General features: G+C 40.0%; 2 long non-coding RNA genes across 2 annotated transcripts; one reads left to right on the top strand and one right to left on the bottom strand.

Annotated features, from left to right (window-relative positions):
* The first annotated feature begins 469 nt into the window (after window positions 1-469).
* LOC136243905 (uncharacterized) lies at window positions 470-1,959 on the top strand. The gene is made up of 3 exons (XR_010695023.1): window positions 470-804; window positions 862-911; window positions 1,483-1,959. It is a non-coding gene; the product is annotated as an uncharacterized lncRNA (long non-coding RNA).
* A 15,009-nt stretch (window positions 1,960-16,968) lies between these two features.
* Window positions 16,969-17,986, bottom strand: LOC136243904 (uncharacterized). The gene is made up of 3 exons (XR_010695022.1): window positions 17,874-17,986; window positions 17,607-17,812; window positions 16,969-17,195 (listed from the first exon to the last, which is right to left on the bottom strand). It is a non-coding gene; the product is annotated as an uncharacterized lncRNA (long non-coding RNA).
* Between the last annotated feature and the right edge of the window lie 238 nt (window positions 17,987-18,224).

The following is an 18,224-nucleotide window of genomic DNA, read 5'->3' as shown; positions in this document are numbered from 1 at the left end:
ATGAAGTTTATGAATAGTTTGCATCCGTGACTACTGTTACTGTAGTGAACTGTAGTGACCTACAGTAACAGTAGTCACTAGAGTAAAATCCAACACTACAGTCACATTAGACACTGCAGTAACAGTCAACACTACAGTGACATCCGTCACTAAGTAACGGTCGTCACTATAGTAACAGTCATCAATACGGTACTTGCATGGTAAAAATTATGGATGAAATACTTAATGTGTTAAGAAGTTATAGTACAAAAGACAAAAAAGCACTTTTACTCAAGTACATGCCTTGGTGCGAAAACGGCGTGGGCGCTAATAATGGAATCGATAAGCCCCTGCGCGGAAAAAAGGTCTGGCTACGCGACTACGAACAGCCCACGTCCACGACACGCTAGTACCAAACAATTAGAACCGTCTCTTGTGTATCCAAAGATGCGAATGAAAATTTTTTTTTGTTACGTAAAGGAATCTAAATGAATCATTCAAGAGACCCAAAAATCTCCATATAAGGTTCCTGTGAAGGTCATTATCACGTGCATGAAAATAGCCAATCAAACGTGCGTCACGGGCGCCGCAAGACGAGTTAGCTGTTTAAACTGAATGCGGCCGATTTTCATTGGCTATTTTAGGCACGTGCTTGAACGTCGTGGACCACCAATCGAAAATCGACTGTACTAAAACATTAGAAGTTTAGTGCGAGATCATGATGTCAAGCAAAAGAAAGAAGTTGGGCTCACCAATTCGCAGTGTAGAAGACGGACAGGCATATTTGTCCATACCGAATCAAAATATACTGACGGGGTTGGAAAGGTTTGATATTTTTTTTTACATTGTATGTGGCGTGACTTATCTCACTCCACCCTTTAGTGTTATTGATCAGTCCTTTCAGGGAAGACAACCGATTTATATACACCCAGGTACTAGTCAGTAGTATCTTTATTATAGAGCATGCGCAACGCCTATCAAGTATAAACACTAATATGTAGTCTCGCGTAGCCAGACCGCTATTTTCTCTTTGTCATTGGGTAGGGAAAAAAAGGGTCTGGAACAATTCGCATCGGCCACTCGTCTTGACACCTCGCAAAGTGTGAATTCTTTGACGTAACAAACACTTAGATTTATAGCCCCATGCGGACTCTATCATACTCAAGTGGAGCTTTTAATTACCTGTCCATCGCTTAATAGCTTAACGCCATTCATTGACTAAATCCACAGCAGGTCCTTTACGTCCCATTTCACGAGGCATGCAACGCCGAAACAAACATTACGCGCTAGTTCATAACAGACGCACGCGGCTATTCGAAAAGGCATCACGTGTTTTCAATTAACACTACCCGTACCAGCGGGTAGTGTCAAGACGAGTGCTGCATTCAAACTGTTCCAGACCCTTTTTTTTCGCTGACAGCCACTCAAAAAAGAAAAAAAAGCGGTCTGGCCACGCGAGACTAACTAATATGGTATAATCTATGTATATTGTATTTCATTTAGGGAAAATACAATCACAATTTGGATTTGAGCCAGTCTGTGCGTCAAGTCTGTCTTATCACTATTGTGGTGAGCATACAACGCATGAGCATTTAGCAATTCTGCAGAAATACTTCTTTGTCGGATTTAAGTTGTGGGATGGTCATGAAGACGTTAAAAGAGCCGTATGTTTAGCCTTTGTGAATGTGCTGGCAAGTTTGACAGAAAAGCAGTGGAGTCCTCTATATGTATGTAAATCCAGGATATTTGATGCCAGGCTTCGTCAGAAACAAAAAACAATAACTAGCGAACCTGGAGTTCGTTCCGTATATGCACTAAACCTTGTCAACATGGTGTGTGATGCTTATAATTATACAATGGTCGAAGAAGACGTGATGTCAGAGTTGGAAAATAATTCGCAAGTGTCGGATAAGAGCAGAGCAGATTATGTCTGCTGGGTCAAACTGGAAAACGAAGGTGGGAATGATGTGCCCGTCACTATTGTCGAGCCTCCTTCACCATGGCCTCTGCCTCCTGCACCTTGGCCTCTGCCTTGGCCTCTGCCTTGGCCTCTGCCTTGGCCTCTGCCTTGGCCTCTGCCTTGGCCTCTGCCTCCTGCACCTTGGCCTCTGCCTCCTGCACCTTGGCCTCTGCCTTGGCCTCTGCCTCCTGCACCTTGGCCTCTGCTTCCTCCATTATCTTCTTATGTTCGATCTCCATTGTCTCTTTCAATGTAGTGACAAAAATAGTACTTTTTGGTCCAACAACTGAGAATGGGTGAACTAGAGAACACTTAAAACGTAAATCTGATGAACACATCACCATGAATAAGTGAATAAAATATCCGTCTATGAGATCGTCGGAACTACATTCGATTATGGGGAGATGTATTGCTTGTACACCTCCGACGTATGGGAAAATCATAAATACCATTTGGATATTTCCTGCAAATTCGTTAAATAAAATTGCTGTGCCTTGATAACACCCTTCCTCAGAATCGTGTACTACACTTTTGCCCATTCTAGATTTTACATAATAGCCCAACAATTGAGCTATGCACTTTTCATCCAGCTTTTGCAAATGTTTCGTTTCTCAGAAGAAGATGCAGGAGATGTCCAAAGAGCTCCAGGAATTGAGAAGACAAAAATCTATGTAACTATTGTCACATACATCACTGCTGTACATTACTGAAATGCCTAACACACTTGTCATTTTTGTGGTAAAAGTAAGGGGGGGGGGGGGGGGGGGTATCGCTTCTTCTCGGTTATTTGTGTATTCGATGTTGCTGTGAACAGTTTGTGATGTTGCTGTGAACAGTTTGTGATGTTGCTGTGAACAGTTTGTGATGTTGCTGTGAACAGTTTGTGATATTGCTGTGAACAGTCGGTGAACTTGCTGTGATGTTACTTTGACGAGTCTGTGATGTTGCTGTGATGTGTATGTGATGTTGATGTGACCAGTCTGTGATGTTGCTGTGATGTGTATGTGATGTTGATGTGACCAGTCTGTGATGGTGCTGTGAACAGTGTGTGATGTTGCTGTGTGCGTATGTGATGTTGCTGTGAACAGTTTGTGGTGTTACTGTGAACAGTCTGTGATGATGCTGTGATGTGTATGTGATGTTGCTGTGACCAGTCGTTAATGTTGCTGTGATCTGTATGTGATGTTGCTCTGAACAGTCAGTGATGTTGCTGTGATGTGTATGTGATGTTGCTGTGAACAGTTTGTGATGTAGCTGTGATGTGATTGTGATATTGCTGTGAACAGTCGGTGAACTTGCTGTGATGTTACTTTGACGAGTCTGTGATGTTGCTGTGATGTGTATGTGATGTTGCTGTGAACAGTCGTTAATGTTGCTGTGATCTGTATGTGATGTTGCTCTGAACAGTCAGTGATGTTGCTGTGATGTGTATGTGATGTTGCTGTGAACAGTTTGTGATGTTGCTGTGAACAGTTTGTGATGTTGCTGTGATGTGTATGTGATGTTGCTGTGAACAGTTTGTGATGTTGCTGTGATGTGTATGTGATGTTGCTGTGAACAGTTGGTGATGTTGCTGTGATGTGTATGTGATGTTGCTGTGAACTGTTTGTGATGTTGCTGTGATGTGTATGTGATGTTGCTGTGAACAGTTTGTGATGTTGCTGTGAACAGTTTGTGATGTTGCTGTGATGTGTATGTGATGTTGCTGTGAACAGTTTGTGATGTTGCTGTGATGTGTATGTAATGTTGCTGTGAACAGTTGGTGATGTTGCTGTGATGTGTATGTGATGTTGCTGTGAACTGTTTGTGATGTTGCTGTGATGTGTATGTGATGTTGCTGTGAACAGTTTGTGATGTTGCTGTGCGGTGTATTAATGTTCCTGTGAACAGTCGGTGAAGTTGCTGCGATGTGTATGTGATGTTGCGACCAGTCTGTGATGTTGCTGTGATGTGTATGTGAAGTTGCTGCGACCAGTCTGTGATGTTGCTGGGATGTGTATGTGATGTTGCTGTGAACAGTTTGTGCTGTGTATGTGATGTTGCTGTGACCAGTCTGTGATGTTGCTGTGACCAGTCTGTGATGTTGCTGTGTGTGTTTGTGATGTTGCTGTGAACAGTTTGTGATGTTGCTGTGAACAGTTTGTGATGTTGCTGTGAACAGTTTGTGATGTTGCTGTGAACAGTTTGTGATGTTGCTGTGATGTGTATGTGATGTTGCTGTGAACAGTTTGTGATGTTGCTGTGATGTGATTGTGATATTGCTGTGAACAGTCGGTGAACTTGCTGTGATGTTAATTTGACGAGTCTGTGATGTTGCTGTGATGTGTATGTGATGTTGCTGTGAACAGTCGTTAATGTTGCTGTAATCTGTATGTGATGTTGCTCTGAACAGTCAGTGATGTTGCTGTGATGTGTATGTGATGTTGCTGTGAACAGTCTGTGATGTTGCTGTGATGTGTATGTGATTGTTGGTGTGATGTTGCTGTGATGTGTATGTGATGTTGCTGTGAACAGTCTGTGATGTTGCTGTGATGTGTATGTGATTGTTGGTGTGATGTTGCTGTGATGTGTATGTGATGTTGCTGCTAACAGTTTGTGATGTTGCTGTGATGTTGTTGTGAACAGTTAGTGATGTTGCTGTGCGGTGTATTTGATGTTGCTGTGAACAGTCGGTGAAGTTGCTGCGATGTGTATGTGATGTTGCTGCAACCAGTCTGTGATGTTGTTGTGATGTGTATGTGAAGTTGCTGCGACCAGTCTGTGATGTTGCTGGGATGTGTATGTGATGTTGCTGGGATGTGTATGTGATGTTGCTGTGAACAGCTTGTGCTGTGTATGTGATGTTGCTGTGACCAGTCGGTGTAGTTGCTGTGTGCGTATGTGATGTTGCTGTGAACAGTTTGTGGTGTTGCTGTGAACAGTCTATGATGTTGCTGTGATGTGTATGTGATGTTGCTGTGACCAGTCGTTAATGTTGCTGTGACCTGTATGAGATGTTGCTCTGAACAGTCAGTGATGTTGCTGTGATGTGTATGTGATGTTGCTGTGAACAGTCTGTGATGTTGCTGTGATGTATATGGGATGTTGCTGTGAACAGTCTGTGATGTTGCTGTGATGTGTATGTGATTGTTGGTGTAATGTGATCTGTTTGTGATGTTGCTCTGAACAGTCAGTGATGTTGCTGTGATGTGTATGTGATGTTGCTGTGAACAGTTTGTAATATTGCTGTGCGGTGTATTTGATGTTGCTGTGAACAACCGGTGAAGTTGCTGCGATGTGTATGTGATGTTGCTGCGACCAGTCTGTGATGTTGCTGCGACCAGTCTGTGATGTTGCTGCGATGTGTATGTGAAGTTGCTGCGACCAGTCTGTGATGTTGCTGGGATGTGTATGTGATGTTGCTGTGAACAGTTTGTGCTGTGTATGTGATGTTGCTGTGACCAGTCGGTGTAGTTGCTGTGTGTGTATGTGATGTTGCCGTGAACAGTTCGTGATGTTGCTGTGAACAGTTTGTGATGTTGCTGTGATGTGTATGTGATGTTGCTGTGAATAGTTTGTGATGTTGCTGTGATGTGATTGTGATGTTGCTGTGAACAGTCGGTGAACTTGCTGTGATGTTACTTTGAGGAGTCTGTGATGTTGCTGTGAACAGTCGGTGAACTTGCTGTGATGTTACTTTGAAGAGTCTGTGATGTTCACAGATACTTCACCGATACTTAACAGATACTTCACCGATGCTTAACAGATACTTCACACACACTTCACAGATACTTCACACACACTTGAAGGATACTTCACTCACACTTCACAGATACTTCACTCACACTTCACAGATACTTCACCGATACTTAACAGATACTTCACCGATACTTAACAGATACTTCACTCACACTTCACAGATACTTCACTCACACTTCAAAGATACTTCACCGATACTTAACAGATACTTCACTCACACTTCACAGATACTTCACCGATACTTAACAGACACTTCACTCACACTTCACAGATACTTCACTCACACTTCACAGATACTTCACTCACACTTCACAGATACTTCACTCACACTTCACAGATACTTCACACACACTTCACAGATACTTCACACACACTTCAAGGATACTTCACTCACACTTCACAGATACTTCACTCACACTTCACAGATACTTCACCGATACTTAACAGATACTTCACCGATGCTTAACAGATACTTCACACACACTTCACAGATACTTCACACACACTTGAAGGATACTTCACTCACACTTCACAGATACTTCACTCACACTTCACAGATACTTCACCGATACTTAACAGATACTTCACCGATACTTAACAGATACTTCACTCACACTTCACAGATACTTCACTCACACTTCACAGATACTTCACTCACACTTCACAGATACTTCACTCACACTTCACAGATACTTCACTCACACTGCACAGATACTTACACACACTTCACAGATACTTCACACACACTTCAAGGATACTTCACTCACACTTCACAGATACTTCACTCACACTTCACAGATACTTCACTCACACTGCACAGATACTTACACACACTTCACAGATACTTCACACACACTTCAAGGATACTTCACTCACACTTCACAGATACTTCACTCACACTTTACAGATACTTCACCGATACTTAACAGATACTTCACCGATACTTAACAGATACTTCACTCACACTTCACAGATACTTCACTCACACTTCACAGATACTTCACTCACACTTCACAGATACTTCACTCAAACTTCACAGATACTTCACTCACACTTCACAGATACTTCACTCACACTTCACAGAAACTTCACTCACACTTCACAGATACTTCACTGACACTTCACAGATACTTCACACACACTTCAAGGATACTTCACTCACACTTCACAGAACTCAACACTTCACAGATACTTCACTCACACTTCACAGATACTTCACCGATACTTAACAGATACTTCACTCACACTTCACAGATACTTCACTCACACTTCACAAATACTTCACACAGATACTTCACCCACACTTCACAGATACTTCACTCACACTTCACAGATACTTCACTCACACTGCACAGATACTTACACACACTTCACAGATACTTCACACACACTTCAAGGATACTTCACTCACACTTCACAGATACTTCACTCACACTTTACAGATACTTCACCGATACTTAACAGATACTTCACCGATACTTAACAGATACTTCACTCACACTTCAGAGATACTTCACTCACACTTCACAGATACTTCACTCACACTTCACAGATACTTCACGCACACTTCACAGATACTTCACCGATACTTAACAGATACTTCACTCACACTTCACAGATACTTCACTCACACTTCACAGATACTTCACACACACTTCACAGATACTTCACACACACTTCAAGGATACTTCACTCACACTTCACAGATACTTCACTCACACTTCACAGATACTTCACCGATACTTAACAGACACTTCACTCTCACTTCACAGATACTTCACTCACACTTCACAGATACTTCACTCACACTTCACAGAAACTTCACCGATACTTAACACATACTTCACTCACACTTCACAGATACTTCACTCACACTTCACAGATACTTCACTCACACTTCACAGATACTTCACCGATACTTAACAGATACTTCACTCACACTTCACAGATACTTCACTCACAGTATCACAAAGAAAAAATGAAGCAAATGGAAGTCAGAGTAGTATAATATGTTAGTGTGTAGCTAATCATTGCTAAGATGATGTAAAATCTGTTATCAAAATCTCTATGTATTTGTAGAAACCTATATTCACCACATGCAATTGGTAGATGCCTTTGCACAACTTGTCCTATAAAAATGGCTGCTGGTCTGCACAAAACATGACGCAGGGAATGGTTACAGTTTGCTGTCTGCTGAGGATTAATAAATTCTGCCAGAGAAGACTTTTGAAAACACAAAATTTAACTATTCTAACTATAACTAACCAGGAGAACGGTAATATTCTAACATACTATCGATTAGTCTTGCTGCTACAGTTTTGTTATAGTTGCTGGGTTCAACCTTTTCTGTAATAGAGTTGCAATTGTTAAAAGAAATTTCTAGCTTATAGGCAGCCACACTTCCGTCTCCGAAACACGCGATGCCATATGCTGTAAGTGATAGAATATTTATGAGGTCAGTCTTCGTAAATCCATTCCCATACCCTAGACAAAACTGTACGAATTTGTCAACAGTGATAACAATCATGTTGGCCCAGAGCTGATAGATCACAGATTTAATATTACTGCTGCCTACTTTTCCCTCAATACTTAGTGTAGCAAATCTCTGCGTCCCACCTGTTGGAGGGGATAAGTTATTTGCTGCACGAGGATTATCATCATCATCAGCATTCTGCATACACTGAAACACCAAGGGTTCTGCTACCTGGCCAGCAACATAGAAGTCCCCCCCACCAGAAAATTCGCAAAAGCAATAAGAACCTGCTGCTCCACACTGATGCACAACATACCCATGCAATTGCAGCGAAGTGCTGAACATGTCCACTCTGATTCTCTCAAACTCAGGAGAAGGATAAGTGTCATCCTCACTAAGATCCTGGTTTAGTTTAAGTGTAAAGTACGGGTAACTAATTCTTCCTTTTGAATTTGGCATTCCTTCAATTTTTTTCTGAGATTGCTTCACCATTCTAAAATCTTTGTGTGTGGCCTTCGAGCACGCTACACAATTCTTAAATTTCCATATGAAGACACGAAGATCGTCACACTTGCCAATCTCAACTATATTGCCACTTTTAGGAATAGAAATGTTGTCTATCTTCTGGACATATTTTAGCAGATATCCCACATCGAAATCGCAAGCTGTTGATGGCTTACGCTCAATTTTTAACAGAATCTTCTGTGCCTTCTTCGTCTCAAAGATAAATAGCACCATATTTGCCTGTGGGCCCTAAAGTGTAAAAACACTGGTAACATAGTATGCATGACACACAGAACTAGCAATACAACACACTGTGTAGATGAAGAACTGTTGATATTATGAACTCTTGCAGGGGTGCTTATAGTCTCTCATGTAGTAATTAGTCTGCCCTCCAACCCGGGGGGGGGGGGGGTCAGACAGGATCACACGTTACAAAGCTAAGAAATATATTTTTGTAAATTGTAGTCATATTGCGTGCCAAAAGTGTGCAATATCAGTTAACAATTGTATTATAATCAACAATAATCAATAGTACTGCTGATGTGAAAATCGTTTCCGCCACATACCGCCATCACTGTAAGTTTAATTACTCCGTAACGGTAGCACGGTTTTCGCTGTGCTTTACACCATTGTAAACAGCAAACTAAGTAGAATTATCAGCTCACGTGAAATATTTCCGAGCTTGTGCAAATATTATTACGTAAACACGTGATCCCTGTCTGACCCCCCTGCCCTCAAACATTAGGCAAAATGTAGTTGGGGCTTATGAGATGCCTATGCTACATAACTGGTCCAGACCCTCTCCTGCCACTCAAATGTAAAAAGCAATCTGGCAAAGACACAAGGGAGTGTCACAGATAGATTGATCTGTGATCACGGTCAAAGTCTTGACTAGCTGAAACTTCACTTTTTCCTTTGACTAATAGCCCTTTTCGATCTTTGACCAGTGACTAAGAAATGTACTCTTCATTGTGGGTTGGATAATACAAATTCGGTGGCCTTGACTGTTGACTTAGACCGTGGTCGCAGATAACTACCTACAGTAAATGTCTAAGTGCATATACTTTGGCCCCTCCATAATCTATGCTAAGCGTCCCATTGAAGGCATGAAGTATAAAAATGCGGACAATCCTAAAAATGCTTAGCTTTAAACTTACTTGGTGGCCACAGTCAGTCACATTATACCGGTCTAGATCATTGTCTTCATCTGAAGGATCTTCATCTGAAGGATCTTCTTCCCTGCGAAACAATCAGTGTGCATTAATTAGAGTATAGAGAAACTACACTTGGCATCAAACTTTTATCTTATTTAGGATAATAAGGATTTGCCTCCTTAATAGGATTTGCCTCCTGGTACCGGGAGGTTAGCCAAAGGGTAAAGAGAACTACCTCTCACAGAAAAAAGCGTGGCCTTATGGCACGCCATCTGTCCCATTTTACAATGTCACGAACCAACGAGTATTTTTTCTAAGCACTTACTCTGATGTTTCTGGTCTGTTTCTTTTTCTTGGGTTGCTCATGACACGACACACACTAGATACAGACTTTGAATCAGTTGGAATATACGGAAGTATTATTCAAGTATACCAATCAGCGGCGCACGCTAATTAATTACGTCTCTTCCTGAATCGATTTGCATTAACAAACGTAATATTGGAAATAATGTGTTAAGTAAGGTTATTGTTAGAACATATGTGGTATTGACAAATCAGAATATAAAGGAAATCACTTCAGACAATTACAGATCAAAAATAAACTACAACGTGCACTAAAACTGTTTACTTACACAGTACCCATGCAAATTGTTCAAGTGTAAAGTATTCCCAACTTATGAAATTATGGGACATAAAATACAAGGATATCTGTTCTCCAGAGTGTACCACACATCTACATCATGACACCCTGGAACCCTTTTTTCAGAGCAACAAATATTTTCGTGGCTACTTGGATACACATATCGCAAGTCCTGATTGTACAGAACAAAGAAAAGTGGAACAGGGTGTCATAAACACATTGTGTGAGTGAAGTATCTGTTAAGTATCGGTGAAGTGTGAGTGAAGTATCTGTGAAGTGTGAGTTCTGTGAAGTGTGAGTGAAGTATCCTTGAAGTGTGTGTGAAGTATCTGTGAAGTGTGTGTGAAGTATCTGTGAAGTGTGAGTGAAGTATCTGTGAAGTGTGAGTGAAGTATCTGTTAAGTAACGGTGAAGTATCTGTGAAGTGTGCGTGAAGTATCTGTGAAGTGTGAGTGAAGTATCTGTGAATTGTGAGTGAAGTATCTCTGAAGTGTGAGTGAAGTATCTGTTAAGTATCGGTGAAGTATCTGTTAAGTATCGGTGAAGTATCTGTAAAGTGTGAGTGAAGTATCTGTGAAGTGTGAGTGAAGTATCCTTGAAGTGTGTGTGAAGTATCTGTGAAGTGTGTGTAAGTATCTGTGCAGTGTGAGTGAAGTATCTGTGAAGTGTGAGTGAAGTATCTGTGAAGTGTGGGTGAAGTATCTGTGTGAAGTATTTGTGAAGTGTGAGTGAAGTATCTGTGAAGTGTGAGTGAAGTATCTGTTAAGTATCGGTGAAGTATCTGTGAAGTGTGAGTGAAGTATCTGTGAAGTGTGAGTGAAGTATCTGTGAAGTGTGAGTGAAGTATCTGTGAAGTGTGAGTGAAGTACCTGTTAAGTATCGGTGAAGTATCTGTGAAGTGTGAGTGAAGTATCTGTGAAGTGTGAGTGAAGTATCTGTGAAGTGTGAGTGAAGTATCTGTGAAGTGTGAGTGAAGTATCTGTGAAGTGTGAGTGAAGTACCTGTTAAGTATCGGTGAAGTATCTGTGAAGTGTGAGTGAAGTATCTGTGAAGTGTGAGTGAAGTATCTGTGAAGTGTGAGTGAAGTATCTCTGAAGTGTGAGTGAAGTATCTGTTAAGTATCGGTGAAGTATCTGTTAAGTATCGGTGAAGTATCTGTAAAGTGTGAGTGAAGTATCTGTGAAGTGTGAGTGAAGTATCCTTGAAGTGTGAGTGAAGTATCCTTGAAGTGTGTGTGAAGTATCTGTGAAGTGTGTGTGAAGTATCTGTGAAGTGTGAGTGAAGTATCTGTGAAGTGTGAGTGAAGTATCTGTGAAGTATAGTGAGTGAAGTATCGGTGAAGTATCTGTGAAGTGTAAGTGAAGTATCTGTGAAGTGTGCGTGAAGTATCTGTGAAGTGTGAGTGAAGTATCTCTGAAGTGTGAGTGAAGGATCTGTTAAGTATCGGTGAAGTATCTGTGAAGTGTGAGTGAAGTATCTGATCAGCATCAGTGAAGTATGTGTGAAGTGTGAGTGAAGTATCGGTGAAGAGTGAGTGAAGTATCTGTGAAGTGTGAGTGAAGTATCTGTGAGTCTGAGTGAAGTATCCGTGAGGTGTGAGTGAAGTATCGGTGAAGTATCTGATCAGTATCGGTGAAGTATGTGTGAAGTGTGAGTGAAGTATCGGTGAAGTGTCAGTGAAGTATCTGTGAAGTGTGAGGGAAGTATCTGTGAAGTGTGAGTGAAGTATCTCTGAAGTGTGAGTGAAGTATCTGTTAAGTATCGGTGAAGTATCTGTGAAGTGTGAGTGAAGTATCTGTGAGGTGTGAGGGAATTATCTGTGAAGTGTCAGTGAAGTATCTGTGAAGTGCGAGGGAAGTATGTGTGAAGTGTGCGTGAAGTATCTATGAAGTGTGAGTGAAGTATCAGTGAAGTGTGAGGGAAGTATGTGTGAAGTGTGAGTGAAGTATCTGTGAAGTGTGAGTGAAGTATCTGTGAAGTGTGAGTGAAGTATCTGTGAAGTGTGAGTGAAGTATCTCTGAAGTGTGTGTGAAGTATCTGTGAAGTGTGAGTGAAGTATCTGTGAAGTGTGAGTGAAGTATCTGTTAAGTATCGGTGAAGTATCTGTGAAGTGTGAGTGAAGTATCTGTGAAGTGTGAGTGAAGTATCCTTGAAGTGTGTGTGAAGTATCTGTGAAGTGTGTTTGAAGTATCTGTTAAGTATCGGTGAAGTATCTGTGAAGTGTGAGTGAAGTATCTGTGAAGTGTGAGTGAAGTATCTGTGAAGTGTCGGTGAAGTATCTGTGAAGTGTGAGTGAAGTATCTCTGAAGTGTGAGTGAAGTATCTGTTAAGTATCGGTGAAGTATCTGTTAAGTATCGGTGAAGTATCTGTGAAGTGTGAGTGAAGTATCTGTGAAGTGTGAGTGAAGTATCTGTTAAGTATCGGTGAAGTATCTCTGAAGTGTGAGTGAAGTATCTGTGAAGTGTGAGTGAAGTATCTGTGAAGTGTGAGTGAAGTATCTGTGAAGTGTGAGTGAAGTATCTGTGAAGTGTGAGTGAAGTATCTGTGAAGTGTGAGTGAAGTATCTGTGAAGTGTGAGTGAAGTATCTGTGAAGTGTGAGTGAAGTATCTGTGAAGTGTGAGTGAAGTATCTGTTAAGTGTCGGTGAAGTATCTGTGAAGTGTGAGTGAAGTATCTGTTAAGTGTCGGTGAAGTATCTGTGAAGTGTGAGTGAAGTATCTGTTAAGTGTGAGTGAAGTATCTGTGAAGTGTGAGTGAAGTATCTGTTAAGTATCGGTGAAGTATCTGTTAAGTATCGGTGAAGTATCTGTGAAGTGTGAGTGAAGTATCTGTGAAGTGTGAGTGAAGTATCCTTGAAGTGTGTGTGAAGTATCTGTGAAGTGTGTTTGAAGTATCTGTTAAGTATCGGTGAAGTATCTGTTAAGTATCGGTGAAGTATCTGTGAAGTGTGAGTGAAGTATCTGTGAAGTGTGAGTGAAGTATTTGTGAAGTGTGAGTGAAGTATCTGTGAAGTATCGGTGAAGTATCTGTGAAGTGTGAGTGAAGTATCTATACAGTTCAATAGTTCACACCTCTCTGCAGGGGAAACCAGATGGGTGGACTTAATCATTTACAAGGATTCTTAGCCTAGTACTGCATAACAAATGAATTTTTAATGACAGTAATGTACAGGCACGGTATCACGATAGTTAATAGCAAAATATCGCGATATCGATACTTTCAAAATATCGCGATATATCGCTAAAACGGTAGTATCGCTCAGCCCTACATTCTACCTAAAGTCCACATTTGGCTAGCTGCAAAAAATGTGACTTTATACTGTAAAAAATAAGTGGTGCAATCTGTAGCAAAATAATGACTAGAAAAAGGATGCAACTTATCTTAGTGACAGTCACTATAGTTTGCAATGATGTTTGTTGTTTTGCCACAAATTTCACCGCTTACTTTTACATAATACGATAATTGTGGGCATTTGTGAATGTGCATCACTGTACCTGTCTGTCCTAGCCGAGTTTTATCAGTTGAATGGATGTGGCTTGTAGTTATAGCTGAAGGTATGGATGATGATTCTGTGCCAAAATCAAAGTTCGCCATAATGCTGTTTAGATTACTAATGCCACATATTCCATTGCTACAGTGGTAATAACAAAACATTAATATTACAGCTCTGTTGCCATAAGCATGCAGAAATCATTATTTATACATGCAGTCACAAGGAAATTTAAAATTTACATGATTGCTTTGGACTTACACTAAAGGTTATACAGCATTAATTTTAATGCCCAACCTGAAGAAATAACTCAGCATAAGCTTAGTCGTGTATGGTAAGTATCCTTCTAACAGGTCATGCATTGCATCAGGGGGCATAGTCTCATCAGCAACACTACAGTAATCTAATGAGTTCAGTATTGAATCTCTGTTAATTCCGAATGTTACTGAATTATAATCATGAAGTGAAGGGATTTGCAGCAGTTTTACAAGACTCCTATGCTCATCAGGGGAGCGTAAAACGAATTTACTTTCATGAAACTATTGAGAACATGTAGATCACCATAATATAAGTTGTTATTTGATTATGTAGTACCTGATATTGGAATTCATTGTTAATAGTAGACATGCACTGGCGACAAAATCTATATGCTGCTGAATTTTCTTTAAATCCAGCTATAGCAGAACTTCCAGGGTTATCACCAGTGACACAAACTACAGTTCCAAATATCTTTCTCTGTCCTTCAAAAGTTTGAAGAATGACCCCCTGTATTAAACAATTGACAAGCTTAGAAAAGATTCATAGTGCTAATGATTTATATCACATAAATCAATACTGTTGCAGTATTCGTACAAATTTTTGAGGAACATAATTTTTTTTGGGGATTAGCAAATTTCAGGATTCCTGTGGTTTTATTTTTGAGGATCACTTGTTTTCACTTGGATTAACTTCCTTTACTTGACGTGATGGACCTTCACCACTCCAAACTAGCTCCATTCCAATCGTAACTTGAATCGGTTCCTTCAAAAAACAATGATGTTAATTTATGCCCCATAGTCATGAACCGTGAAAGTATGTGTGTAACCGTAGTGAATGGTCTATATCCATTATGTAGTACAATAACAACTTTAACATTGTTACCTAGTTGTGCATAAGCCTGCATGTAAAATTAAAAAAAATGTTGAGCCAACACATTTGAATGGTTTTACGGTGTAAAAGTTTCATTTGAGAATTTTCAGTTGATTAGAAAGCTAAGTTGATATCCCTTTGCATGGCCACTAATTATTATTATCAATGATATATATGTACAGATTTTGTCCCTTCATGTATCAATTAAAAAGGGCTTACAATATAAATGTGTAACCCGGTCTTACAAAATCAGTCTTATAGCCCATCAAATTTTGACCATAATTTCAAAATTAAAATTCAATAATTTTTCTTTGGACATCATAACTATGTAACATTTTAACCACTATTGTAGCAATTTATGGAAATTTTCCTGAAACCTGCAGAATTGTTATAGATTGCACAGAATTGGAGATACATAATAATTTATAAACACATGTATTTTCCAGCTATATAAGACTGATTTTGTCAGACTTGGTATAATAGTGTAGCTACTCACAACTAGGTTGAAATGTGACTGGTAAAATGATTGCTGTAGATACTGTGTTTTCAGGTTTTTGAAAGGATTTGCATAGGGTGATGCTTCATTAAACATAGCATCAAAGCCAGGAATATCACTTGGATTTATGCTGGCCGACTCCAATCGTTGACGCAAGTCATTTCCCAGATTATTAACAACAGTAGAACAAAGTTCTGTAACATCTGACAATATTTCATCGGTGGCAGATTGTGTTAGTTTTCTTCCTTCTTTCAGCTTCAATATCCATAGCTATTCGCTTTTCTAATGACTCAGACTGGGCATTGGGAACAGCATTATCGGATGACTCTGCCCCACTATTACCTGTATCCATATTTGATTCAGGATCTAAGCCATTGTGCCCCAAGCCATTGTGCTCCACCTTTCACTTTCAGCATGTATTATAAAGTTATCATCTTTAGCAGCATATATACCAAAATGTAGTTAGCTACAGTATGCAAAGCTAGCTAGCTAGTAGTTGATTTACAAAACATCTTGATGGATTGCCTGATAGATTTCTGTTAGCATTAATGCTTTACCATTAGCCATGCACCTGTTCTCTGTTTCCATCATTTCCATAAATTTCCCGATGCTTCTTCCTGAGATGCCTTTTGTACACGTGAAAATTGGTAAAGGTGACGGCACACTTACATTGTATGTGAAATCCCGGGGTATTTGCAAGCACTTTTCCAATGTGCCGCAATAATAGCTGAGTCGTAGGAGAAGAAAAATCAGCACACAGTGGACAATTATTCATTGTCCGGTATTGGATGAGTCACGTGCGATGTAGATCACGTGGCTAGTGCTTGATGATAGCAGATAGATCCTGCGGTCAATAAGACATATTGCTAAAAGCTACTGTGCAAAGGTGCGTGTATTGCTACAGCTACATGGCGGAAGAAGTGTGTGAATGCTGGTATAGACTGGCTTTGACGACAGCGTTGTGGAAATATTCCGCTCAAACAAGATAGACTGTGCAGTGCTACTTGAACTGGACCGTGATGATATGAGTGAACTGGGAATAGTTGCTTTTGGAGATAGAAAGAAGCTACAAAAGATGATTTTAAGGCTTAAAGCCTCAGGAAGGGACACAGCTGCTTACACCCGAGCCGTCACATGGGCAACTCCATCAGTGTTCGTCGTCCTATGATCCGACTGATGAAACGCTTAGTCGATTTGGAGATTTCGATCTACCACGAACAGAACTAGTTCTGTTTTATTCGTTCCATTCTTAATTGCTTTTTAATGAGCTCTAACTGCACAAAAGTTGTCAAGCGTCTGATATTTAACCTGTTTAAGCTAATTTCAATATACCAACATAGATCACACTTTATTTTATTGACAGTTACCAGATGATTATTTTGATAATAGATAATGTGTACTATGAAGTATGGTTTGTTGAATATAGTCATAAAATAATGCAAAAATACAACACATTAGATCATTCTTGGCCAGCTACAGGCTCATTGTCATCTTCATCTTCATCATCATCAGAAATAGCTTGTTCACCATCCCCAGTATCTAAATCTCCCCTCATTTGTGCAGCCATTTATATGTTTGGGACAACAGCTATATAGTTACGTCCTTCCCTTAATGCAGTTGTCCCATTGTGAACTGCAGCAAATAGAAGTGAATATTATCAATTTGGATTGCAGATAGCCTAGCTAGAATAACAGTAGGATCACAAGTTTGTACTCCCTTGAATGTATAAGAGCATTTATATTGGAACCACAAATTTGTATTCCCTAGCATTTATATTGGAACCACAAATTTGTATTCCCTTGTAGAATCACAAATTTGTACTCCCTTGTAGGATCACAAATTTGTACTCCCCTGAATATATATAAGAGCATTTGGAACCACAAATTTGTATTCCCTTGAACTCAGCCAGATACTTATCAAAACAATGCTAACAGCAAATAGAGTGAAACCATACAGTGTCCTTAGAGGGAGGATCCTTTAAGAGAGTTTGTACAGTAAGTACAATTGTAGAACATAGACATACAAAATGCATGGCATTCGTACCAGAATAATGTGTTTCGGTAACATTTTCCACCACTGTTTGGCCAGTAAATGAAAACAGATTCATGAGCTCATGAGTTAACTCTCTCCTGTTCTCAATAACATGTTGTGGTGCTTCTGTGTGTAGTGCTCTTTCTTTAGCTGTCCATCCAAGGAAAAATGTCCGATTACTACCACTCCCACAGCATCAACCAACTCCAACCCACCACCTGTATATTTATAGGGTACAATTTTTTGTTGCACATATACCAAATATTGCACTGCATATACCTGAGCACGAAGTACTTTTATCATAATAAAAAGCAGTTTCCACATGATCTAAGCATTGCTTCAGTCCTTCTACTATTACTGCACATTTATCCCGGCATGAACATACAACAGCCACATTATACAGTGCCAGTCCGGTTCTTACACCATTTAGCTGCCTTGAACTAAGAATCATTTCTTTTATCTCTGTTTCGTCCACACCTGTACATAAACATACATTATCAGACTTCACCAACAATAAAGTGTACTAACTGTGGGTATGTTCATCAATATTAACCCAGCTCCTGTATATGATGGACAAACTCTGATGATAGCCGAATCTTCCAGCTGAGCAAAATCTGCTTCTACCACTGC

The sequence above is a fragment of the Dysidea avara genome, chromosome 14, assembly GCF_963678975.1.
Source record: "Dysidea avara chromosome 14, odDysAvar1.4, whole genome shotgun sequence".
In the NCBI taxonomy this organism is placed as follows: Eukaryota; Metazoa; Porifera; class Demospongiae; order Dictyoceratida; family Dysideidae; genus Dysidea; species Dysidea avara.
The sequence above is the reverse complement of the archived record's forward strand: the minus strand, read 5'-3'. Positions and strand labels throughout refer to the sequence as shown.